A 27,542-nucleotide genomic window follows, 5' to 3' on the forward strand; every position below is an offset into this window, starting at 1 on the left:
TTGCATCTGGGGACTACCCAAAATGAAACCTTTTACAGCCAGAAAAATGCACCATTTCCCAGATAGCATATTCACACTGTTAGGTTATGCAGCCAAAGTAGTGGTGGTCTGAGGTTCAGAATTTCCATCCATCTATGACATCAGAGCAGTTAAGCCAATCACTTGTAGAGAATCACTATTATTACCCCAATCATTACATTTCTTAGAATTTACCTAATATTCTACTTTGGAAAAAAATTGTGTCAATAAGTCATATATTGCTTTGTTTAAAATTGCATGTATTTGGAGACCGAATACTTGTCTTCCATTCTATCAGAACACATAGGCAGCCAAAGTTTTGAAAGGAATATGTTTGAAACATTTATAATATATATCTGAATCTCCTTGACTTATACATGTGGACTATTATGTTTCATCCCTTTTTTTAGAGGGTGGGTTTTTTTGTTTTGTTTCATTTGTTTTCAAATACTCCTAACTTTCTATATCTTCAGCCATTATTCTATAATGCTTTAGTTCTTCTTAAAATTCTTGGTTATTTGCAAAGCTTCTTCTTTGCCCAAGTATTAGTATTATCCTTACAACTTACATATGTGTGATATTACTTTATCTTGGCTAACACTTACCTTCAGACAAAATACTGCCATCTTTGAGACAAGGCAACAAATCTAGTAGCTTATCTACTCCTGCTGCTCAAGACAAATGATTCTTTGTAGAGTCCTCGGCCTTTTGAGAAGGAATTATCAATGCTCCCTCTAGTGGAAATTACAGAGTGAAACTATGCACATTCTATCCAAAGAAAGAAATCAGACCAGATATGTAATACCTTTACTTTTTAAATAGCATAGATGAACATTTGTGGGCAGGGTAGCTCTACCCTTTAGACAGTGAATGTATCTGCAGACATTAGGTGCCTGGCAGGAAAAGTTAGCCTGGGAACATGGAGTTGGGTTGGATTCTGATTTCATGGATAATACTTGCCATCTTAACTTGTCCCCAGAAATAATCTGTAGCAGCTCCAACAATAATGCTGTAATCTGTGATCCATCCAGTCATCTTATCCGTTTCCTTCTTCTACTTTCTCATCCTTGCTAAACATAGTCATTTCTGAAATCCCTCAGCCACATGCCAAAAGCATGTGAGTTTCTGCTTGCCTCATGAGAACAGTCAGTCAGTCCAGTTTGGTCCAGAGTCAAACGACTGATATTCTTAGTATCTATCTAAGAATATAAGAATTTGAAAGTATCTATCTTCTTTCCCAAGATTCAGCTTTCATAGTGAGGCATTACAAGGGACAGCATGGCTTTCACTATTTTAATGTTCACTGAAAAAAACAGCCTTCATTATCTTTGCTAAGTTTGCATGCTTTCCTGCCTAGAATTATTCTCCTCTGTCCTTCCCAGCACACTGTCCATCCAGAGGCCAAGAAAACAAAACTTAACTTCTTTGTCGATTGATGTTATCTTTTCTTAATATTTAATGTTAACCCTGAGTTTTCACTTTTCATTTATACATTCATAATTAACTTTTCTAAGTCTTTTGCTTAACTAAATGGTGTCAAAACCCCTAGGCAATTTTCCTCAGTTTTCACAATGTCTCTTACAGTATATCTTTCCATAGCTCCTCTGGTTCTCTTTTGTGCAGGGTTAGTGTACTAAATTAGTTCCCTACATGGCTCTTATATTCTGACCACAGGTCTTCCAGATCAATTCGTGATAGCATACCTACTCTCTTTAATTTTCTAAGATCAATCTATATATTTGATATCAGTTATGGTCTATCCCACAATTTGCACCTGGAAGAATCTGGATTACGCTTCTATATCTTCAGTATTCTCTTATGTAGTCAGTTTATTTTTTTATAGTAATTTTATTAAAAATTACAATTACAATGATAAAAACTAATACAAACTAAATAAAAGGAAAAAAAAGAAATAGAAAAAATAGAAAGTGCAAAATAGAAAAAAATAGAAAGAAAAATAGAAAAGAAAGAAAATATAAGAATATAGTAAAGAAAAAGAAATATATAAAGAAATGACTTCCCCCTTCATCAGAACAAGTATAAACAATTTTAGTAACTTATCACCTTCTCTTAAAATACAACAAATGATCTCTTCTTCCCATATCACATCTCTTATCTATAAACAAATCCTTAAAGCCTTGTCATTTCAGTCCTGGTCAGCAAAAGTCCTTAAAGGGTTACCAGAAATAACAACATATCTATTTTAACCTTGATCAAATAAACCAACTTTATATTTCTTCCTTTTACTTTTAACAATCTGGATCTTTAGTCCCTTCAAATAATGTCCTAGAACTTGATTTCTTTTCATTTTTTCTTTGTTCCTTCTCACAAAATTCTTCAAAGCTTTAACAAGCCTCTTTTGTAAATCTAGTATAAGAAAATTATCCAGGTCACTCTCTTGCTTTGTTATTTGTATTTCCCTTTTTATTATTAAGACATCAACTGGTTTCTTTTGTATAACATCTTTTTCCATGACGTAGCCTGTCATTTTTAAATCTACTTTCAGATCAATCTCAATCTTGTCAGGTAAAACTTGTTCCTCTTCCATAATATTTTTTAAACACAGTCTAGCAATAGAGGCAGACATTCTTAAAATTAACTTCTGGGTCCATTATTCAAAAATATCCTTCAATATGTCCAATGTTAATTTTCTTTTTTGCTTCATTCTGTATTTATAAGTTGATTTTTTAAAAATATTTTTTATCCTGCCTTTATTATTTTTATAAATATCTCAAGATGGCAAACATACCTAATACTCCTTTCTCCTCCTATTTTCCCCATAACAACAACCCTGTGAGGTGAGCTGGGCTGAAAGAGAGTGACCGGCCCAAGGTCACCCAGCCGGCTTTCATGCCTAAGGTGGGATTAGAACTCTCAGTCTCCTGGTTTCTAGCCTTACTAGACTTTTAATTGTAATCTTTAATTCCTTCTAGTTCCCTCTAGTGCCCAATTTTTAAAGTCTTACCTTTGTTTTTTATCTTTAAAGTCTTATCTTAAAAAGAATTCAAAACAAAAACATTTTCCCATGGGAAGGATTCTTTATAATTAATTCCTAAATCTTATTTCAAATTTATTTGGACATTTGGTCTGTTTGCAATTTTCTAAAATTAAAGTTTTAATTGGCCTTTTGCTGTTTATTCAAAAAAAAAAAAAAGATTTTTTTAAAGTCCTTAAACTTGTACTTAAAACTTCTTGCACTAAGGATTGAAGGAAATTCACCCACTGCTGTAAAACTTGTCAATCCAAAGGTTCCTATAGCTGAAAAGCAGTTAACAAGCAATTTCCAAAAGGAACTATGCAAACCCTGTGTCCTTTCAAAGGTGCTGACCATGGTTTGAGCAAGATGGCTATTCCCTTGTCTCTCAGTGCTCTAAACCTGCCAGCGACCACTGTCTTGCTGTCTCCTTGGGAGGAGCAACTGTCTGGAACACTTGTGGGTGATCTCAAGTCCTCTCCTTGTCCAGAGGAATTATGGAAGAGCCGGTCTACTTGCTGGCTCTTCATTCTACTGCAATCATCAGCTCCGTTTTTCGTGGAGCCATCTTCAGTCTGCCATTTCTTCCCTGCAAATCCCATGTAGACAGTTTAATTCTGATGTGCATCCAGTGATGTTCATGTCTAGAGACTGCATTTATGTTAATTGATAGATTTTAACAATAAAGATTTTTCTTTGAAAAAATCTATTATCTTAGCTCCTGCATGATTGTATTTAGCCAATCCAACTTCCTGTGATTCTTCCATTTGTCCCAACATTTACATTCCAATCCCCCATAAGCAGTACTTCATTCTTTCTTGAACCTGCATTGAGCAATCCTTGCAATTTGCTGTAGAATTCTTCAGGGTCTCCCAGTATTGAATCTGTAGTAGGTAGATCTTTAAATATTTGCATTAAGGCCCTGATTAGGGTATGTGTTTAGATGTGTTTACACAGGTCAAATGCTGAAAAAGATACGTCTTTCACAATCCATCCTGGTCAAGACCTCTGCTCCCTCCTCCCCCCTTCACAGTTATCTCTGGCAGATAGTGCCCTGGATGCAATTTAGACTCAGCTTTTCCATTTTTCATACTGCCCAAAGAATAGTTGGTGTCTTTTAAGATATTTTTTCAACCACTCTTGCCAAGACACACTAGTCCACACATAGAAGCTGTTTGGGCTGGCAACGGAAGAGCATCTTTCTCTGCCTTTAAGAGCACCAAGCTTTGCAAGCTTTGGGCAAAAGCAGGCCATGTGATGTATATAGATCCCCCTCCAAAGCTGAGGGTAGTCAAGTGATACTCCCAGTCTTCACTACCTGAGGTAGCTATCCTACTCTGCATAATAATAGAACCAGCCTTGCAGGTATTTATAAATCAGGATTGTAAACATTTGTATGCATCATAACTAGGAGGAATGTGGAATAAAACTAGCCATTTCCGTTTGAATGTGTGCTCCTTTCTGGAGTTTTGTTTTTTTTTTTTGCTATATAATGCTGCTGTTTGGGCTAAATGGTTGAGTTTGGTGATTCTGGGAAAAAGCAAATTCAGAATTACATAAGCAAAATAAGTACATATTTCCTCAATCAAAAGTTTACTATGATTCCAGACATATGGAAGAGGCACTTTTCCAGAAGCAACATGTTTAGCCAGCTCATGGATTTTATTCACTCCTTTGTAAGATTTCTATTCCACTTTTTCTTCAGGAGCTCAAGGTGGTATACAGTACATGATACTCCTTCCTTCTATTTGTCCCTGCAGCAGCAACCTGAGCTGAGATTCTGATCCAAAGTCACTCCATGAGTTCATGTGATTGAGAGTGGACTTGAACCTGAATCTCTGTGGTCCCAATCCTGCACCTTAAGCACCATACCACATTGATACCAAGGCTTAGCTATCAGTTTCCAAACCATTTTAGAAGCACTGTTTGCCAGATGTATTGAAAATAGCCCATATCTGTGGACAAAATAGTGCTTCTCCACCCAGAACAACCTGGACAATATTTCTTCAGGAAATGCAAAGGCTACATTTATGCAAGTTTAAAGTAGGTCAATGCCCCTTTTTTGGGTTCCCCAAATGCATTGGTCCATAAGATAATTATTCTGGGTTTACACAGCACACTAGGCCACGAAACTGAACGAGATTAAAGATGAACTAAACTAAAAGTGTGAACATAGCTATTAGGTTTAACTGGCTTGGTTAAACCCATGGGGTGAACATGGACAAAAAGTACTTTCATATGTACTTTTTATTTAGCTAAAACAAGTGCTAAGAAGAAAGCACTTTATTTCACCTTTGCTGTAGATTAAAACTTGTAGAGGCCCCAGATGCCCTGGTGACCCCCATGAGTCAGCTGATTCAGAGTAGAAGGCCATTGGACTGTGCCAGCTGTCTTTCAACCAAAGGAGATTAACAGCATTTACTCAGGTCCCATAAATAGCTAGCTTGGCATGAACACTTCCTGCCCCAGTTCAACTAGCAATTCTGATTTTCAGTAGGCATCTTGATTACAACGTGATCAGCAGTGATGGGTGCTAAAATCCCTGTAAGACAAGCTGGCCCCCCAGAGTGGGTTTTGTGAACAAAGCCTTGGCTTGCTCTAGGATGATAAATAGTGACTACATTACATCACAAACTTAAAACTGTATACATAACGGGCGCAAACTGCATCACTAATTGTACGTATGTTGCAGGACTGGCTTCACAATTTCTCTAATAGGAAGAAACAATGTGTAATTGGAAAATTGGGTAATCCACTCAGAACAAAGAACTAAAGCTGATCAGTATGTAACTGTATCATGCCCTGTTTGTGAATAATGCTGCTATAGTGCAACCCTATGAGTGCCTCTTCAAAACAATGGCTCCTAAAATCAAATGAGATTTATGCCCAGCGTGATTAGGATTGCAACCCTAGGCATTAAAGAAGATGAATCTGGTAATGTGTGAGTCTGAAGGAAAGTTATATAGTTTTAGCCCTATTTGCGGGGGAGGGGGAGGGGGATTATTAATTTTGGCATATCATACCCATCACAGTCTGCAATTTTGTTGGAATGTACAGCTCAGTTTTGCAAATTCCTCCCTGACTGAAAGTTGCTTCACACGATATCAGTCTTGGGAGTTACTTTTCTGCTACTAATGTTGAAAAATGTACATCAGCTGCCTATTTCTGAAGGGTAACAGGGTGGGAACAGTGGAAAGCCTGTCTTGAGATACTTGCATACTGCAGCTTCTTGCCATTCCCAGGGTGGGGAATAGTACAGGTTTAATCTGCTCCTGTTAGGAAGTCTGAAATGCTTGACAAATGCACTGAAGGTATAATTTCATCTGGGACCTGTTGGAAACAGTGGAAACGAATCAGAGTTCTTTTCATTCAGCCACCAATAAATTAACTATCTACAGCTGCTCAGATATTTCAGCTCAAACTGAAGAAGTCTGAACATATGTTTTCCCATGAACATTCAAGAGGGACTGGGATGTGGATTCTGTAACTCTGAAACATTGTTTAAAATGGAACTGCATATATTTTGGTAATTTAGAAAGTGTCAGTCAAATTGTCAGAAGTCACATCCCCCTGACCTATCAACCTATGCTTCATATGACCTTCATACTGCAATATTTATTGTGTTCCATTACACAATAATGTCTTGGAAAGTCAACTTGTAGTTCTAGATAGTGCAACTAATGTCATATCTGAGAATTAAGGTAATAAAGTCTACAAAGGTGCTGCAAAGCCTTTGTCAGCTGTATGGCTTCTACAAATGTTGATCCAAAGTAATCCAAGTTTGTAATTTTTTTTTTTTTTTTTTAGCACAAGCCTGCTGGTTGCATTGTGTATTACAGTTGAACCCCAAAGGCATTTTCAGTTATCGCCTTCTGGTTTGAAGGCAGAGTTTAGAATTGGGCTAGTGCTGGATATTCAAGCTCATCTGGAATCAAACTACAATTCCAGGTAGGACTGGAATTCCAGAACAAAGAACTGGAAGAAACTCAGGGAAGATCCTTAGTGGAATTAATTCAGAAAGAGAGTTGTCTGTGTGATAGAAAGACTCAGAGACAACAAAAGAAAACTACAGCAAGGCCAGACCATGGCTCTTGTCTATTAAAAAGAAAGCCTTAGCCTGACCAGGGGATATTTATTGCTTTATATAAAGCTTTGCTTTAAAAGTCTGTCATGTTAAGAGAAGGAAACTCCTGCCTACAGGAAAGAGAGAGCCAGAAGGAAAAAGAAAGAAGGAGTTGCAGAAGGAGGCCTGATGCCGAAAGTAAGAAAAATGACCTTGACAGAGATATGCAAGCTCTGTTGCCAAGGTAACAAGAGGTAAAACATTCTTTAAGTCCAGAACATCCAAATAATGTTTGGAAGAAGCTCAGATACAGCCCCCACCACCCAATTCACTGAACTATGAGGAGGAGGAGGAGGAGGAGGAAGAGGTACAGCAAAATTGATTTCTGGGTCTGCTCACTAATGCATTGCAATGAAGTCAAAGTTTCACTGTATGTAACTAATATATTTATCATTAAAAGTGTAAGTAATGGAGCACTTTAGACAAAGAATCATGGCTGTCTTGGTTTATGAGTACTTCTACAAGGATTGTACCTGGTTTGCATTACAGTTATATTTTTACTACCTCATTCCTAACAAACAGGATAACTTTGGGCAATTATAAAATAAAGCCAAATTTAATAAAAGGAAGTTATTATTCTAAATAATAATGGGGGTTACATCTGAAAAAACAACTTTTCGTGCTCATTTCTCAGGCAACCAGAAGTTGTCCTGTTAATTTATTCCTAAGTGCAGAAGTTTCCAGAATCCTGTTGTTCATATGAAGTAAAATAAATAGTCTTCCTGAATTTTTCCTTTACTCAACAAGCCTGAGTTTGTCAGCAGAAATTAATTTTAATGTAGAAAAACTCTACTCCACACAAAGAGCAGCCAGTTAAGGGATAAAAGTACACCTTCAGTAAATTTAACCTGCAACCTACTCAAATGGCAAAAAATTAGTAAAAATATCAATTATAGACCCATGTGGTAAAACCTCACATCTTTTGGTGCTGCTAATGCATCTGATGAATCACTGGTTTGGCTCATGAATAATCTTAAAGCAGGTTTTATCTTACCTAATTGTGGTTTGCTTGAATACTTGACATTCCATGGGATGTTATTCCCATCCCATGGAAATAACAAATGAGAGAGAGAGAGAATGAGCTTGAGTACTGATAAGATTCTGGCTTCATTCAGACATAACAAACTTATATCCATTGTTTTTGTGCTCCATCCAAGCTTTGTATTAATCACTAGAGGTACAAGGGAAGACCTGATTTAAAAAAGGGAAGGGAACAACCCAAGGATTGATCAAGCAAAGTCTGATTCCTTTGCTTGCCTACAAGATGGAATCTTAAAACAGAAATAAAAGGATGGCAAACATAAAATATATCCCATCTTAGCATTATGCATGCATGCATGCATGCACTCAATCGACCCCTATTCCAGCTCCCTCAGACTGGGAATCTAAATCCCACACATCTGGAGAGCATCAGATTGGAGATCATCAGGTTAATTCACACTTTTCTGTTTCCTTTTGATCCACCTCAGTTTAGGTGACAACACATTTTACAAATGAGGCCACTTGGCCTTACTTTATAGTGTATATATATATATAGCAGGCAAAGAATACAACATATAGCTGTGAACATCTGGACAACTGCTAGACAGCAGCAAAGGGATACAGAAAACTCTTTCCTGCCATCTAGTCTAAAGGTCCCACAGATATTTGCAGCCCAGATATTATACAACTACAGTGGTGGGTTTTTCCCTCCCCCAACTCAGACTGTGTTAAAAAAAATTCACAGCAGCAGGATATGAAAGCAGGTGCTAGAAATTTGCTAAAGAAAAGTTGCCGTTAACAAAAACATTTGGAGGATTTAAAAAAAGCGTCTACTCTTGACCACGTGCTTAACAGAAAAGAATAAGCCATGGGTGTGGGAGGTGTCAGGACTGAAACTTACTCTGAATTCCAGCAAGGCAGTAAATCTGGATTGCCTATTTCAAGCTGCAAGCAAAAGTTCATAGGATGGGATTTTATTTGGAAAAACACACAAATCAATCAAGTCCCTGCATCTGTATTGCAAAAATTGGGCAGTAAAATTATATCATAGTCATCTTCTTAACAGTGTCATGTCCTCTGCTTGCAGGCATCATTTTCTAGGAGGGAGTATTTAGGCACAGCGAAGCCTTACCTGAAGTGATACAATCCAGACACAGTTTGCTGCTTCTGGGTGGACCAGGCCCAAACCTTGGATTGCTTACTTCTGACATTTCCACAAGGAGCTTGACTCTGCTTCTGGAGCCATGCTGTGCCCGTGATCCCATTGCATCAGCACGTCAGTTTCTTGCCAGCTCAGCTGCAGCCTAGTTCTAATTGCAAAATGGAAGCTAGCCCCTGAAGGCCTTGGCAGTGGGAGGACTTCCCATTGGCAGAAACTCCTGCCAATCCCTACATCTCCACTCCTTAACCCTTTTCCCCAACAGTTGCTAAGCTGACATAGCACCTTAATGTCCTCACACCAAGCTTTGCAGCAGCTTTTCAGTTACTGATTTTTTTTTTTATTTGCAAAACCAAATGTAGTAGAAGGCATGGCAGGGATGAAGAATGGGACCTTGACTGAAAACCATTTGTTTCACTTCCTTATTGATGAGCTGTAGGGTTGGTTGGCTGGTTCTGGCTAGTTTATCCTGAATTCTCACAGTGGCTCAAGTGGACATAATTGCAGACTGTTTTGACATGGGTTCCATGGATTTAGAGAGTGTTAGGAAGTAGGATATACTTCAGCTCCCCTGAAGATCTCAAAGGCCTGGTGGTGCCTAACAGGAGAAAAGCTCTAGCAAATGCTTGGGCCCAAAGTCATTACCAGTATTACTGACTGATCCAGTTGTTTGATTTATACTTTGCCTTTCTGCCCTAGTTGAGCAGTCATTAGGCAACTAAATAAAATTTAAAAACAAAACTATAAAAAGTTTAAAGCACAAATAAAATTAACAATAACATAAGAATACTAAATTAGTTTAACAGTTAAAGACCAGTGAAAGAGATGTTCTAAGAGAGAGTGGGCCAAGTACAATTCCCAAGGGAGTTGTATTCTGTAGCTTGGGAGCAGTGCAGAAAGCCTTTTCCTGCATGCCAGAGAGGTGAGCTCTGACAATGGGGACATCGCTAAAAGTGTCTCTCCTGCAGATCTTAACAACATGACAGTTTCAAAACAGGAAGGGATGCCCCCAGATAGGAAGTCCCTAAGCATTACAGAGCTTTAAAGATCAACACTAACACCTTGCAGCCAGTGCAGATCTTCCAGGCCTTAAATTTCCTGCTCTGGTTAGCAGTAACTCCAACTTTTAGACATTTTTCAGAATTGTCCCATGTACAGTGTATAGATAGATTTTCAGGTCTTCCAATGGTGCACCCATCACCACTATAACTGAGTTCATCCACCTTACTGCTGGTCATCCTCTTCTGTTTCCTTCTACTTTTCCCAGCATTAGAACTAGGTCTTTGCATAATGTGTTCAAAGTAGGATAATTTGAGCCTGGTTATTTGTGCTTCTAGTGAGAACTCTGGATTGGGTTGTTCGATGATCCATTTGTTTTTGTTTTTGTTTTTTCCCCTTAGGAGTCTTCTCCAACACCAAAGTTCAAAGGAGTCCTATCCTGCTTCTTTAAAGTCCACCTTTCGCTTCCTTAGAATGTCACAGGGAATACCATGGCTTGCATGATTCTGATCTTTGTAGGTATACACACATCATGGCATTTGAGTATCTTTTCCAAGGCCTTCATGGATGTTCTATCAAGTACTAGTCCGTGGCATATTTCTTGACTGCTTGTTCCTTTATTGTTCAAATGTACTGAATAGGATTTATGAAAAATTATTTTTTGGTAAAGTTGCCCATGGTTACCTGGAAAACAGTGTGCAGAATTCAATAAATGCATAAAGAAATGGGGGAAATGCAATAGAGAGTAACATTAGTAATTGTGATGGAATGTATCTATGAGGAGGAAACTGATGTGGGAGATCAAGGCTATCAGGAAGGGGGGTGCATTCCAGGAGGGGAAAGGAAAGAAAAGAAAACATAGTCTGCAGGGGGAGCGTGGGAAGAGTAAGAGGTTCAGGGTAGCCACTCCCTAGAATCTCCCAGGGTATATCCACTAGTTGCTATAGTATAGATTTAGTTTGGCAAGATTCTGTCAGTAAGGTGTAAGCAAATAAAGGAACTATACTCAACTGGACTGTTTCTTCGTTGTTCTTGGGCTGGGCCTGACAGTAATACACAGTTTAAAAAAATACACCAGAGTAAGTAAACAAAATCAGTTGCTTTTTTTTTTTTACAGGTTCCACATTTTTAAACAGCCTCTCCCCATAACACCATATAGCTGCTCCAGCAGCACTACGACGACCTTGGTCAGAACAAAGGACAATGTCCATCAAACTGCTTAATGAGCCATCAGCTGCTTTGCTCCAACAAGGGTTTATGAACTTGGAAGTTGAAACTTATACCCAAAGCTAAAATTACACACCAGTCTCTCTTGGAAAGTTTTTCAAAAATCTAATATGAAATCCTTCATCGAAGCAACTTAATCTGTTGGCTATAAAGAGAGCCATTTGATAGGAATTGGCATGCCATTGACTATCACACTGATTACCAAACTATATGATTCTAAATATAGACTTAGCCCAACACTATTGTCAAGTTTATTTCCTTCCTCCAAAGGCCAAAGTTGCTTAAAGAGAAGCAAGTTTCCTGTTTCTCTTTGTCACCATTTTCTCATCTGGTTCTTGCAGCTGTTGGAGATTAAAGGGCAACACAGATTGGTTTATGAAACACAATTAGGCAGTCAATTCACTGTAGTGTGGCCATAGAGGCTGGCTGAAAAGGAGGATTTTGTGAATTGAACCGAACAGCAGAGAAGTAGGAAAGTTTTGTTAAGAAAATCCTGGAAATTAGCACTGCTTGCTTATAAAGACTAGCATAGCCCAGTAAAGAGACATATCAGAGTTAATTGCAATAACCTGAGTTTAATTGAATCAGGAAGGCTTTTCTGGGTATATGCAAGGCTGATCAAAGCATATTTAACTTGTATTGTTTTCCACAGAAAATTTAAACAGGCACTTAACATTCTTCTACCACACAGCAATGAATGCAGAACTTTAACTAAATCATGACTTCATATATGTACTACATAAGTGCCCATCATTACAATAAACAAAAGGATGAAAAGAGACACACACCAGCTGTTAGAATCCACACGGGATAATAACTCACAAGGAAACCTCTTCAGATTCCATGTGGAATCTGTCAGTTTAGAAGCCACAAGTGATGATTTCCAGCTGTGATGTCAGAATATTGGGTACAGGACCAAGTCCAGTAGTCTGGAGGATTTCCAAATTTAGCAATGATTTGCCTTTTCAAAAATTGTGTCCTAATTTGTTCCCCTCCTTTGCAGCCAGTCTAATCACTTTCAAAAGTTAAAAGAAAAAGAGCTACAAAGTGTCCAGTGTTACTGTTTTCCAACAGTAGAGATAAACAGTGTGCAGGACATCGGTTAACAGAGAGTTAGAAAGAGGGGATTGGAAGGAAAGAATATTGGTGTGCACTGCTCAGAAAAGTGCAGGCATGCTTTCAGAGAGCATACAGTCAGGATATTCATCAATCTGTTAGTCTGTTACAGCAACAACAGAAATATCTTGTTTCACTCTGTAGGGTTTTTTTTTTTTAGATTTTTTAAATCCCGCCTTTATTATTTTTTATAAATAACTCAAGGCGGTGAGCAAACCTAGCAGTCCTTACTCCTCCTATTTTCCCCACAACAACAACCTTGTGAGGTGAGTTGGGCTGCACATTGTAGATCATCAAGTTATAGGTCAGTGATTGCCTTATATGGGTGACACATTTTTCTGCAACTGGATTGAGGATTCTGATTTATAAGAACCCATTGGTCTTATGTCTTTACAATACTTATGTCCCACTTTTCAACTAAAAATAGTAGAAAGGGTTCTACTAAAAAAAATAGGGCTTAAAAAAGGGAAATCAAAATAATCAGATCTCTAGAAGTGCTGCTCCAGTATTAACCAACTGAATTTTTCAATTGGTGTGAGCACAACTTCCTGAACAGCTTAATATACACTTTTTAAAGAAGTTCAGAAAATTGGTTTTGTTTTTTTTCTGCCTGATTAGGAATTTGATCTAGTGTATCCTGTTTGGGCCTCAAACTGCTGCTGTGGCTTCCTTGAGCTTGGAATTTGTATGGCTAGCTATTCCACAATGACTCATGTGGAAGGAATGAATCTCATCTATACTCTGTTCATCTTCTCTGTGTCACAAGTGAAACTCGAATCTCGAGCACTCTGTCTGCTCTATAAGGGGTCGAGTCTGTGCTTGATTTTTATCGGAATCTACTTGAGCTGTCTGGACAGTATACAATGTAATTCTGAGGCCAGCCAAAGGTCTAAATCCAGACCACCATGTCAGTTCTATATAGCATGACATATAACTGTGTTAACTGATTCCCACCAATTTTTGTATTCCTCAACTTCACTTTGATCCAGCTTTACCCCACCCCACACCCAACTTTTTTTTTTTTTCATCTGCAGAACTCATGACTGTCCTACACTGCATGATTTTTCTCTGGCATGCTTTCTAAGAAGCTTTCTAGGAAAAGCAGAATGCATGATGATGCAGCCACTTTGCTGTTAAATGTAAAAAAGGAACATAGAAGTGTCACATTCACATGATTTGCTTGTGGACTACACAGAAGCATCTGTGTAGATGATCCCATTGTGGATCATCTTAACTGCATCTAACATTTGAAAGGAAGGCAAGGGCCATGGAGAACATGATGTTGATACAAAATGTACAGGATACTCCCTCTCTCTCTCATACACATACAGATACACATACATGCATGTGTTGTGTCAGGATTTTTTAATGTTTTTTTCTGGAATCTTTGAAAGGAAGCTGGGGGGGGGTCTTCTTTTTCTCCTTTCAAAATTATATTAGGCTATTTTAGAGCTTACACCAGTGAATTGCATGTTTCTCATCTCACAATAGCAGGAAGTTACTTCTAATTGTTGGCAGTGGGGGCTGAAGGAAGCTCCGGTGATAGACAGGGTATCATATGGGGATTGCCCATCCCTGAACAACAACCAAAAAACGAAGAAGCCTTTCACTGGTATGTGTGGGAACTTCACACAGCCTGTTGTTCTGCCAGTGGGGCTATATTTATGTTTCCTATGCACTATGAACTTCCAAATGGGCTTGAATTGCAGCCTTAATTATTTGTAATAATCGTCAGGATGGAAAATCCATGAGATTATGGACAGCAGTTACATGCATCCAACATTTTAGAGGTAGATAATGAATTGTCTGCATTCTCTAAAACTGGTGCTCTTGTAGCTAATTGCAATTTAATCCATCTCTTAATCCATGATGGCATTGAGGTGTGAAAGATCTCTAGTAGGTCAAATGCCACAAAGATACAGTTTTCATCCACTCAGATATTATATTTTTGGAAGAAGCAATTCAAACATTAAGTTGTTATCAAGTGCTAGTTCAGATTCTTTGATGTGAGCATAAAACTTAGGCATATTTGTTCAGTATAGCCACTAGGCTGAAATCAGTACTGTATGCAGTACCTTTAGGTAGCTGCTACATGATGATGATGACGATGATCTCATCTTCCTTTCTACCCACAGGCCACTCTAGTCAGCTAACAATGAAAAACATATACACAGTTAAAATCTGATAAAAAGACATAAAATCACTATTAAAACTGAATGGGCCTGATTGAATGTAGAAAAGAAGAAGAAGAAGAGGTCTATCACATATACATGGCTAAAAAGGATGGTCTGAAGAGCTTTTGTAAAAGTGGAGCACAGCTCTTGAAAAAGTGCACTCCATATTTTGAAGAAAACCAGACTTCTTTTCCACTTTAATATTTTTCCTAGATAGTTGCGAGAAGGAGCTTTTTTAATTTCCGACAAGGCTGCAGAAAGATGCTAACTCAGAACATTGTGGAAATTTAAAATAAAGCCCCAGCTGTGTGATGCTCTCCTGTTGCCTATTATCATCAGCTCCGTGGGTGGCTGAAGAAAAACTAACACCTGAGGCAGGAAGATTTGCCACCCCTCTACTGATTCCCCCTATTCTCTCCTTAGCACCTTCCCTGGTTGTAGCAGTATTGCAACTTACTGTTTCCTAACCAGCTGACCATATGCCATTTATGCATCACCTGAGAAGGTGTCCTCAGAATAATACATTATGGGATGGCCCAGTGGTAATCTCACAGTGCATTGTCTGAAATTAGGGAAGAAGGCAGGGAGTGCTTCATCTTCCTCCTATCAGACATGGTTTTGAATTCCTCCTTTGCAACTTCCACGCTACATAACCAAAGAGAGATGGAGCTGGAAGAAAAAAGGATTCTTTTGATCTGATTTTTAAAAGCCTACCTCTCAAGAACCACCAAAGTTGGGTACTTTCTTTGCTTTTTCTCCAGAACCCCCCCCCCCGAAAATTACAGTTTATCTTATAATATGATATGATTGTCATATTACAATATTATAATTTTATATTATTATATTTTTATCTTACAATATGATAGTAACAGAAGTGTTTTTTTTTAAAGAAATCTAAATAAGGAATTACCCATCTGCAAACCCAGATTTAATTTTGTGCCAGAAATATCTTTTGTTGCATATTGCTATAAAAGCAGAATCATAAATATCTTGCTTATTAAAAGTGAACAGGTTTTGTTATGCTTTTTAATTCTTTACAATGGCAGGCAAGGATGCCAGACTTCAGAACCTTATCAGATTCATATGAATTTTTCATTCTTTTTATTCCTTTCTGGGCAAATATTCCAAGAATATTATCTTCAGTTAGATACAGTTCATGTAGCATGAACTTCCTCCCACAGGACAAGATCTTCTCAGAGGTGGCTGCTGTGAAATCCTGCATGGATACTACAATCTTATCTTTGCACAGGCGTTTCTTGAGAAATGTTTTAACTCAAAAAACAACAATGGTACAATGTTTTTGAAAGCATCTCCATGATTCATCAATCATCCAACAGATGTCATCATCTCTATGAATTTTTGCCCAAAACCAATGGGAATTGCCTCCATGGTGAAGATCTGAAAGCAATTAAATCCTCTTGATGCTACACGCAGGTGAGAAGCACATGATCTTTTTGTTACCAGGAAACTGCTGAAGGAAGCAAACGGTCTCTGATTTAAAGCAGTTGTTCTGCCACTGCATCTTAATTCAATACTTGGCACTTAAAATTCATAATATAACAATACAAATATATGCAAGAGTTGACTATATGTAAAACTAATTACTATATTAAGGGCTCTTAAGTTAGAAATATATCATGAATCAGATAATGCATTGATTTTTCACATTTGAATTTCATTGAATTAACATAATTGAGATAATTTTAATGTATTTTGACTATTTTGATGTTATAATAATCAAAATACATTTATATACGTGCAGGTTGTTATGCTTGTCCTCCTCCACATATATCTATTCCTACTTGGTGACTTCTTTGGAGTCCCTGGACTATAATTCCCATGATTCTCAAAATATAATCATGGGAGTTATAGTAGGACATATTTGGAGAGCAATAGGTAGTTATCTATAGCTATATTTATATCTTTATATAATCAGTAGACAAGACTAAAGCCTGCAGCCAAAGATCTACTTGATTAAGAGGCAGCTAAGTTCAAATCTTCTTGGCTCTTTGCAAACCAGCTCCCCAGCTCACAGCTCCTTAACCCTCAAGGCACATAAAATTCTACTACACCATCAGATGGAACTCTTACCTATGCTTCAGAAGTTTCTTATACCAAACAGCATCCTCTACATTTAGTGGCATTGGGGGTGGGGGGAGAGGGAGGTGTCAAAAAAGTCAAGATGATGGTCAGGACTGTGCTGCTGAACCCCCAGCCCCACCTCCGTTTATTTGCATTGCAGATTACAGACAACCCAGTCTGGTTTTACTAACCTTCCACCTTATTTAGAGTAGATTTCTTGATGACTGATATCTCTCCATCTGCAGTAGGTACATTAGAAAACATTTTAACATTATGACAAGGAATTGGAAAAAAGTTTAACTATGTGACATAAGTAAATAAAAGCAGTATTACTAGTTAATACAATAGAATTGGTTTGACATAATACCTCCAGGAATTCATTCAGGAATATAATACACCTATTTTAAAAGAGCACCAAATGTTTAAGAAGAGCTAAATTAAGTATAGGATTACAGCCTCTCCAAACTGATGCCTTCTAGATGAATTGAATTATACTATTTATTATATTTTTAAACTTTCCAGCAAACTTTCAAAGAGTTTTGGTACAACTGTATACCACTTCTAATATCTGATGGGATCCAGTTTGGATATCAGTCAAATGCTCCATCTAAAACAGTAATTTGATGCTGACATAATAAACTGGCCATATGTTTTTCCTTTCCTCCTTTTTGCCCCTGGATTTTTCATTATCTTGCCTGATGAAGAGTTCTTAGAAATCTGAATGCTAGCATTCCAAAGCTACTATTGTCATAATAAAGATATAGCCTTAGTACAACATTGGGTTTTTCCTTGGTCAACATGGTAGCTTGTCTGTAACTTGGGAAATATCAAATTTAGCTATTCAACCGAGATCCTATTCAGGACAAGAAGGACTTTCTATCACATATGTTGAGTTTGTAATTTCGGAGCACGTAGCTCCTAATAACCAACTTCTATTGATTCTTTTAATCTAGTGCAATTTCCTAAATGATACCCAGCTTTTTTATAAATATTGCCTTGCTGACCTGGGATGAGAGCTAACCAGGAACTTCTAATGTTACAGGTTGGATTGGGAAGTTTAAAAAAAATTACAAAGGGAGGCAATGGTCCCCCACTTCAGTATTGCTGTCAAGAAGACTTTATAATCTTGTTCATGAAATCGCCAAGCTGGACTTAAAGAAGGCTTTAACTTAACACTCTATACCTCCAAATCTGTACCTGATAAGATTCAATTTGCATACCTGTAGATTATTCCCATGTTCCACCTTATACTGTGATTTGATGCAGGTGTGACATAAATACCAGCCTCAATATGGATTTGGGTTTTATTTTGTTTTTACCTCCTGGGGAGGACAGCTGCTTTTGCTTTTAATTATTTCACATAATTTTCATGGGAAGTGGTTCAAGCCTCCAATATTATTATCTTTTTTCCCCTTAAAATAAGATTTGGCAGCTTGATGATTTGAACCATCAATTTGCATTTGCTTTGCCCTCACTGAGCACTAGATGGCACTCAGTTTTCATCTTTCCCCTGTCCAGTGGTTCATGGGACTAATTATGATGCCAACACCGGCTACTGCTGGTCTCTGTTCTACTTGTCTAGTAAAGAACTGAATCCCCAGGCTGTCAGCCTGACATCTTCCATGTCACCACATTCATTATATATTCCAAAATATTCCAAAGAAAAGCGACTGATCCATATTCCAAAGAAAAGCAACTGATCCAGAAAATACTCTGGTATATATCTTCTGGTTGTATGCATTCCTGATGGCTCTGTGATATGAAGTAATGGCTTGAGGGAACAAATTACTGATCTTCATTTGGTTTGCCAGTTCTGAGCATATCTCCACAGGACTGTGGATTCCTATAACTGAGAAGAATTGAGAAATGAGAAGACCAATCAACTGCTTTATTCAGCTAGGATAGCTAGGGACCCACCTTACTGAAGCAGTAAATATGTGTTGCTCTTTAACAAGTATTACTATTGGGCATTAGTTGACTCTGTGTCTTAAGGAGATCTTGCAGTGTGCTCTTGGCTTCAGTATTTCAAAGCAAAGGTCATTTATTTACAGATAACTTTGCTGTATATATGTATAAACAGGGCAGCTAAAATCAGTTCATGGGCATCCACCAGGGTGCGGGGGGGGGAGAAGAGTGAGTGACAAAACGTGTAGCATGACACAAATCAACTTCAATCCTTGCTTCAGATATCAGGATACAAGTACGTGGAGCTGGGATTTGCCTTATGATGACATTGTGTGCATGTTGTCATGTCTCTGTCATCATGGCCTGCTATGGATGCCACTGTATCAAACTGGTAAAATATAACAATTATACCAAAAATCAGTTTAAACTTTCCACAAGAAAGGTGGGCCTGCTCTGGGTTCCATCTATTAAACAGTGCCATCTGGTGGGATGCAGGAAAGGGGCCTTCTAGATGGCAGTTCCATTTGGAACACCTATTCTTGAGAGTCACTTGGCTCCAACCCTTGGACATGGGTCTGGAGGCTGGGTAAGCCTGTTGATGTGACTTTTCTTAGTATGCTATCATTGTATGGCTTGTGTTAGATTGTTCTTGGTGCCATTATGTTGTTATTGTGTTGTTGTTGATATTAATATTATTATTATTATTTGCATTATATTTCTGTTGGTTTTTAATCCTACATTTGCAGCCCAGAGTCACAACTACATGATGGGTGGCTACATAAATTGATATAATTAATGGATGGATGGATGGATGGATGGATGGATGGATGGATGGATGGATGAATGAATGAATGAATGAATGAATGAATGAATGAATGAATGAATGAATGAATGTAGAACTGTTAGCCCTGCAAGGTAGTCCAGACAAGAAGTACAACCAGGAGTACTAGCTCTATCTTTATAGTAAGATTAAATTAACAGAATCTTGCAAGACTGAAAATATTTCTTCCCTCCTTTCCTTTTATTCTCCAGAAAACTAGGGAGGGTCTCTTCTGAAACGTTTCTCATGCCATCCCCACTTTTGTGAGCTGAGACATCTTTTACATGCCGGTTGTCCCGTCTGCCTCTTGCAGGTGGATGTATGATGTTATAATGCATGTACAAAAGGAGCACCATACATGTTGCAAAAGTGCTTTCATCAGTCCAGCTCCCCCCTCGCCTTTCCCTGGGGACTGCTATATCAAGCTCTTACAAGCCAGCAAGCCATTAAGAAAATCATCAAAATATAAGCAAAAAATAATCAAACTGGTCACAAAGCACATCAATTGCCAATTACACAAAGTAATTGTAATTAATAATAAATTGAATTAATGATAAATTTATTGAGCCTAGGGGCAAATCAAACAATTTACCCCTAGGCTCAATAAAAGACACACAATCGTGTACAGCAACAACAAAAGCAAAGAAATAAGAGCAACCCATGAAAATCTGCTAATTAGGCTAATTCATCAATCAGCTGTAGGAGCAGCAATTAAGATTCCAGTATTTATACCAAAATTAATGGTGAAATATATTGTTCTTACGCAACACAGAACAGTGTGGTCAATATGTCTGAAATCCCAGTTTGTGACTTAGAACATTCTATAATGAAGACATGCATGTTTGGGCTAAGGTGGCAGGGATTCGTACCTGTTAGTCCACACATTATATGCACACGGAGACATATGCACCATGCCAAGGAGAATACTGATTTTTCTTTCAGTGCAAATCATGAATGTGTAGCCCTTAACTGAGATCAAGACTGTGATGAGAAGGTGATCATTACCTAGTTCAGTCCCTCATTTATATATTCTCTACTAGCTTGCTCAGCGCATGAATGGGGTCAGACCTAGATTCATGACGCTTTGAATGAATTACATATTCTCAGGTACTCTTGAAAGGGCAGTTCTTCTTTGTGGCCATTGTACTAATCACACTTTTTTATTTGCTTATGTGCTCAATATTCAGGGAGAAGTGAATTTAAAAGACTGAGAAAATAACACAGTGTTTATCTCATGTCTGAAACTTAGAAGAGAGAGGTCTCCACTGGAGACAGCTATGTGAAATGACCACTTCACTTAGAGTAGGCAGCAATTAAAGAATTTCCTCAGCCTTAGAGAAATTGTTGATCTCCAACTATATTGAGATTGCAACTGGCAGAACTCCCCAGCCATTTTTAATTGTTTACCAGCGATTGATTTTACTGAATTACATTATTGCAGTTTTGATTATGGTAAAACATTATGAGGTTTTTAACAAAATGAAAAGTGGGACATATTTTAAATTAATAGCAACAGTATTTGATTCTGTGGACAATATTCCTAATACATAGGGCCAGCACCCTGTTGTCCATCCATATATCTTCCACAGACAAGAAAAGATTTTTTTTTTTAAGGGTTCATTAGATGAACACAGAATGGGTATTAATTTAACCCAGGTACTTTGGCAGTTGGTCAAGCAATTTTAAAACTGATGAGTTATGCAACATATAGCCTATGCTCAGCTTAGCTGAGCTACTTCATATAACATCCAAAGTGAGAGAAGGCCTTCATTGAGAGTGGTTGTGAAAGCTCTCCTATGCTTCTGCTGAGCATATCTGTAACTCTATGGAAACACCCAAACAATTAGAAGGAGATCGTGTAAACTTCCCCAACCTGGTGTCTCCACATGTGTTGGTCTACAACTTTTCTGATCCCCATCCAGCACGTTGATAATTATGGGACTATAGTGTAGCACCTTAGAAAAGTTGGAAGAATGGAGAAAATTGGAAGAGTAACTAGAACTTGCATTACTTTTCTTGCAGAAATACTTCCTAAAAGTCCCTTGTGGAGATTTTTCTGCTACACTTGTGTTTTTTTTCCACAGAATACATTTCAGGGGGCAGGGGGAACCAGCAGGTAAATGGGCCTCCATTACTCTTTCTAATCTTCAGGGAAGGAAGAATAAAAACATGGTTCTGTCCATCCCAAACTGCACTCCCATCCCCATTGAAAGAAATTTTTATTCACAGAGCTTACTGCCCACAAATTTCATTAAATATGAGTTTAATTTTTGACACATTGTGACCATCATTTTTCTTATACAGGTAGGTTGCAATTAATGCAAGTTCAAATAGGGTGAAATCTGATTTAGTGCGATTTATAAATTGATACCAGGTTGTGTTTAACGTGAGCCAGAATTCAGTTAGTGCAAGGCTAGCACGTGCATGGCTGAGGCTAGGGCGTGCGCAGTTGCTGTTGGAATTTCAGACGTGAATTGTCGTTAAATGGAGAAAAAATGGAGAAAAGGAAAGCTCAAAAAAGAAGAGTTATTTTGAAGAACTACAGCAGAATAAAGGAGATGGCAGGTACACTTTGAATATGGGTTTATCCTCTTTTACTATTACACAGTATTTCATTAATAAATATATATATATATATATAAACTTTTATGTTTAAACATTTTATTTGCCTATTGAATAGCTGGAACCAATTACCCTATTTTCCATAGACATATCACTTTGAATAGTCCAAATTCTAAAAATGTCACCATTTCATGGGATTCATTAACCATATTAATTGAGACTTACCTGTATTCTTAAGGAGGAAGCAACCGGTGTTGGTGGATTTAGAAAGTTGGATGTGTGATTACAGACAAATTCATGGAAGATATACACACACATACACATACCACCTCCAGGTGTGTGAGTGTATACATATATAGTGTTGGTGGATTTAGGAAGTTGGATGTGTGATTACAGGCAAATTCATGGAAGATGCACACACACACACACACTAACTCCAGGTGTGTGTGTGTGTATGCTTGTAATAATGGCTATATACTACCTCCCAGTCCAAAGGCTGGAAAAGTGAGGTAAAACCTGTTCCAAATCCATCCATCCTTAGAGCCACACAGAGGCAGTGTTAATGCATGCAAGCATGCACAGTTCTAGTAGAATATGGCTACTCTACTTAACCCCACTAGGTGTCTCCATAGGAGTCATTTGGATTGCTTGCGATATGCAGAATGACCTGGGCTGAAGCGTCCGCAGGAAGAAAGGTGGTGTGGTCTTAGACACTGGAATCACCACTTCTAAGAGTGGCTTTGAACTCTGCTTTTCCTCCACTCCAGCAGCATTGCTGTGCTGCATTCTCATTCCTTAAGTTAGCCCCTAAACTAAAAATAAGTGCAAAATGAATCTTTCAAACTTAACCTTTTAAAATCATTCTGAATCAAAATGATTTTTAAAAGCCTATTTCTCTCATCTCCAGTATAAAGAGTGGGTTGCCTTCCATACTCTCATTTTAAGGAGCATTTTAAATTAAGGTGTTTTAAAGTAAAACAGTCTAGATTTTTACATTTCCACTCTGAGGCCAATTTTTAAACAACTTGCTCAACCCCAGAGGATACATCACAACCACTTTCCAGATCTCCATCTCATTTAATTTTGTCAAAGATCTACCTGATGGAACACAAGCATGAAAGTCAAATGATTTATGTTTATACAAAAGGTTCTATAGGAAATTGCTTGCACAAGCAAGCCCTGAAATGCTTCACATTTCCAGTCTAATGTTAAATAATTAGAGCCCTCAAGGAGCTAGATACTTATTATTCCAGTGCACCGAGTAGGAATGCCACCCAAGAAGTGAGGATACATTCCTGAAATAAATTGTGCCAACCCATTTGTTCCTGCTATTTTTAGGACTGGAAGTCCTCTGGGTTTTCATTCACTCTTAGAAGTTGGATCTTTGAAAAGCCATTTGCAAAAGCCAGAGAGAAATCCTTGCACTGCAGTGTGATAAGCACAGACCCCCCTGCTAGGCTGAAGCCACGTGGGTGGTTCAAGTTGCTATTAGTAAGAAAGACAGAAGCTATTTACAAGCTAATGCCAAGGTGATCAGTGTCACCCAGAAGAGTAAATGGCAAGCTAAAAAAAGTATCCCATATCAAAGTAATAAGGGAAGGCTTTATCCTGTTCACCTTTTGATTTCAGAAATCTCTTTATAGCAGGAGTTTGAGCATAATCTGAACAGATGATAAATCTGCTGTAAGGAAGGAGGCAGAGGCTCATATGAAATTGTGCAAGTCATAGCCTTTTTGTGTTTCTTGTCCTTTCATCATTCCAACATCTTATTTGATATTTATCATACAAGTGGGTTGCCTTTCCCTGACTCACAATGACAGTCATACAGGGTGGGGCAATCCAGTGCCTTTGGCTTGTGGAAAATGAGAATGAAGGGGTCGGGTATCATCATTTCCCGCCTTTCCTTCAGTTGATGAGGGAGGTTGGACCAAGAGAGAAAAATAGACTCAGAGTAACTCACTGAAGCTGGGCTGCAACCTGGGTGTCCCCCATTCCCTAACCACTACATCACACTGAATATGTTAAAATAGCCATTCTGAAGAATGGAGAGAGGGGAGGTGTAGCCTAGTTGAAATTCCATATTTTTCAGTCCTTGGGAGGAGATCAGAAAAGTCAGATGACAGCCTCAATCACACATGTAAAAAAAAAAGGGCAGGACTTCTCATGGTTGCGGCTGCCATCTTGTCTTTCTTAACCTTCCCCCATACATCCCTGATATTTTTCATAATACAGTAGTTCATTCATTTGGTTCAAAGTCTGAGGGATAGGCCAAGATTAGAACCAACATCAAAAGAAGGTCCAGCCTGGCATTTTGGTTTTCTTTGCTTTGTTTTAAAGCTCTTAAAACAGCCATGGCAGTGATGGGAAAAGTTCAATCATTTCTCTCCCCACAAACCATGTCCACAACTCACTTCTTCCTCTGAAGCTACTATTTGTACTGGAAAAAATAAACCTAACAAACCAAATGGAGACTACATCCCACCCTCCCACCCCCACTCTTTTGGATATGACCAAGGTCAAACCCAATTCATCTCTGCCTAATCCCATTGGGCCCAAATTGACCTTCCCTGCCCCAGACAAAGCCCCCAGCAATCCCAACAAAACCAAAGAATAGAAGCCTCCTCACCAGCTCACAGCACAGCCCAAGGGCAACCATTACAAGGGAATTGCAATCTAAAAAAACCACAATGTGCTATCTCCAATCTGTTGATGACCTCAACGTTCTACCTCCTTCAACAACGGGCTTCCTCAGCAATGCTGCCCTCCTGAAAGGCCCATTTTGCCTAACAATCAAACTCACCCCAAGTATACTGACAAGGATCTGCCTAGCTTGCCCAAACTGGCCAGCAAATCAGAACTCTAGGATTTCCCACCTTGGAGCCCTCAACGTCTATAAAAATCTTTGCTTTTCATTGTTCAGGGTCCCTCTTTCTTGTAAAGCAGGCACCCAACAATAAATGTGGTTCTTCTCAGTATTGTGCTCCTTACTTTGGCAAAATTCCATGACAGTTAATAACTCCATGGAACAAAAAGTACAGGCCTGTTTTTGTTTTGTTTTTTTGTGGAACAAATAATCATTAACAACTTTGTGAGAGGGAAGAGTTAAATACCCTCCCTCAGCCCTGCTGCCCCATTCCAGTCCAGAAGGAGGCATCATGATTTCTTTTGTTTTCTTTTGATATATTTTCAAGGGATCTTCCCATCATATCTGGATAGTCAGGAGATTAGTTAACTACATTTTACAACTAAGGTGAGGAAGAATGGAGAGAAATAAAACCCCATGCCTACATATCTCCATGAGTTTATGGCTGTCAACCCAGCATATGCTAAAAAGTTAGCTGTTTCAGATGTACTATGAACGATGATTCACCCTTTCTTCCTCTGTAGAGCTGTTCATCCTGATACCAAATGCTGACAAGGGATAATGCCTTGAGATCAGCTTGAAGACAAATTGCCAGAAAAAAGGCAGAAAGGAAAACTCGCTAGAAATTAGAGGCTGAGTGCATTCTCCAGCTCTTCTCTCTGCTGAAACCAACTGCCTTCTGTTGGCTTGGTTGGTGCAAACCTGGCCAGTTAAAATCTCATTGCTGCAAGTATAGAACATGCTGAGCTTGGTTAGTTTAATATTGGTTAGGTTTTTTGGCCCAGCATCTTCTGCAAACTGAGACTGCTTGGGCAGTGTATGGAGTGTGCAAACACAGAACATGGGCTATTTCAGTAAGTGGTGTGTGTAATGTGGAACCTTCCAACACATTGGATCATGGTTTATTCAAGGGACGGGTATAAATGTTCATGGCCAGGGCTGCATTTGATCTTTAGACAATATGCAAGGGGATCCACAATGAAAAGAGATGGGTAGAGAGAAATGAAACATGGTTAATGTACTTATTTCCCATGTAGTCAATAATTTCACTTTCTGTCTTAGTAACATTTATGATCCAGTGGCAACTTTTGGAAGGACTCTGGGTCTTATCCGTTGCTTTCAGAGCCAAATGAAGCCACCTACAGCCCCAATTTTCCCAGCCATCTTTAGCAATGGCAAATATTGGACTAGAGAACTTTTGAGTACAAAGTTTGACACCCGGTTTTTGCAGGGTTAGGGAGGGGTTAAGAGTTTGGAGGCCACAAACTTTCCTATCTAGTCAGGGCACAAACATTCTTGTTTTGTAAATGCTGTTTTAGATTATGAGAGCAATGTAAGAATTTAGAGCTCAGGACTGGGATAGCTCTTTCTTCCACATACCTTACTTTTTAAATTTTTTATTTTTCATTATTTGCAAAACACACATATACAAGAAGACAGAAAGAAATAAGAATATATGTGTGTGTTTTATGGTATATTATACAATTAAATTCTGAACATTGAAATCAGTTTATTTAAAAATAAGAAAAGTTGCATATTAAGCATATAAACAGGATATATAGTGTAAATTTCTAATCTTCCAAAATGAATTAGGGCAATAAAATTTTTGTTCAAAAATAAGAGAGGTGTTTCTCAAACATTTATATAATCAACTAAAAATGCATGTCTCTCCAGCATTGTAGTATTCCTTTTTTGCACAATCTGTTTTCATATCAATCAATATTTCCCTTCTGCTCTTGTTAATTTCTAATAGCTGGTTTATAATTCTAAAGAACATAAACATTAATAAAACTGATGAGTCTTTCAGAATAAAATAAATAAGTGAAGATAACTTTCATCCAAAAATAAATCACTAGAGTAACAACAACATATGAATCCATGTTTTACTTTGAGCCATACTTCAGTCATTAATTGAACCTACCAATTTATTCCTTAAAAGATTCACACATATCCATTTGATGTAAAATAATGTTTAAGTTGAACTAATTGTTATTTTAATTCTATAGAAATGTAACATATAGATTCCAAAACAGTTTTCCACTGATGTTCATGTACTGGTGAGAAATTTATGCGAAAAAGGACCTCCGGAGCATACACAACCCACAATTTGTGGGCTGATTGGTTGATTACCTCTTGATTACAGTTCAAGGGTCCCTGAATAAACCATAGTCTGTTTTACAGCAGCAAACTACAATTTGAAACCATGAGTTATTTTCAACTTACTGTATGCATCTCTAGCATAGCATGATACACAGATGGAGATGCGATATTTGTTTGTGGTTATTCCTGACTTCTTTTGATGCTTCCTGTAATCAAACCCAGCAGGAAAAGAATAGTCTTAAAAGAAGGCAAAATTAATATGGAAAAGGCTAAATAACCACACAGTTCAACATACTAGCTGGGATTCATACATTGCATTAAGCCCTAGTTACTTCAGTCAAGGTTTGTATACCACCTGGAGTCCCTTGGGATTCAGTAAATCAATAAGCCTAATAAATCAATAAATAATTTACAACTGATTAATTCACACATAATACCA

At 38.0% G+C, this 27,542-nt stretch overlaps 1 long non-coding RNA gene across 2 annotated transcripts; it reads right to left on the reverse strand.

Annotated features, from left to right (window-relative positions):
* Positions 1-1,954: 1,954 nt before the first annotated feature.
* On the reverse strand, positions 1,955-27,292 carry LOC148213558 (uncharacterized). 2 transcript variants are annotated; one of them, XR_015794399.1, is made up of 5 exons: positions 27,227-27,292; positions 17,045-17,092; positions 14,673-14,746; positions 11,266-11,297; positions 1,955-10,938 (listed from the first exon to the last, which is right to left on the reverse strand). It is a non-coding gene; the product is annotated as an uncharacterized LOC148213558 (long non-coding RNA). The 2 variants fall into 2 exon arrangements; XR_015794398.1 differs by having other exon boundaries at positions 1,955-14,746.
* Between the last annotated feature and the right edge of the window lie 250 nt (positions 27,293-27,542).

The sequence above is a fragment of the Python bivittatus genome, unplaced genomic scaffold, assembly GCF_059951505.1.
Source record: "Python bivittatus isolate LINGU-HERP-01145 unplaced genomic scaffold, Pbiv_v1 ctg000980_np1212, whole genome shotgun sequence".
NCBI classification, from domain to species: Eukaryota; Metazoa; Chordata; class Lepidosauria; order Squamata; family Pythonidae; genus Python; species Python bivittatus.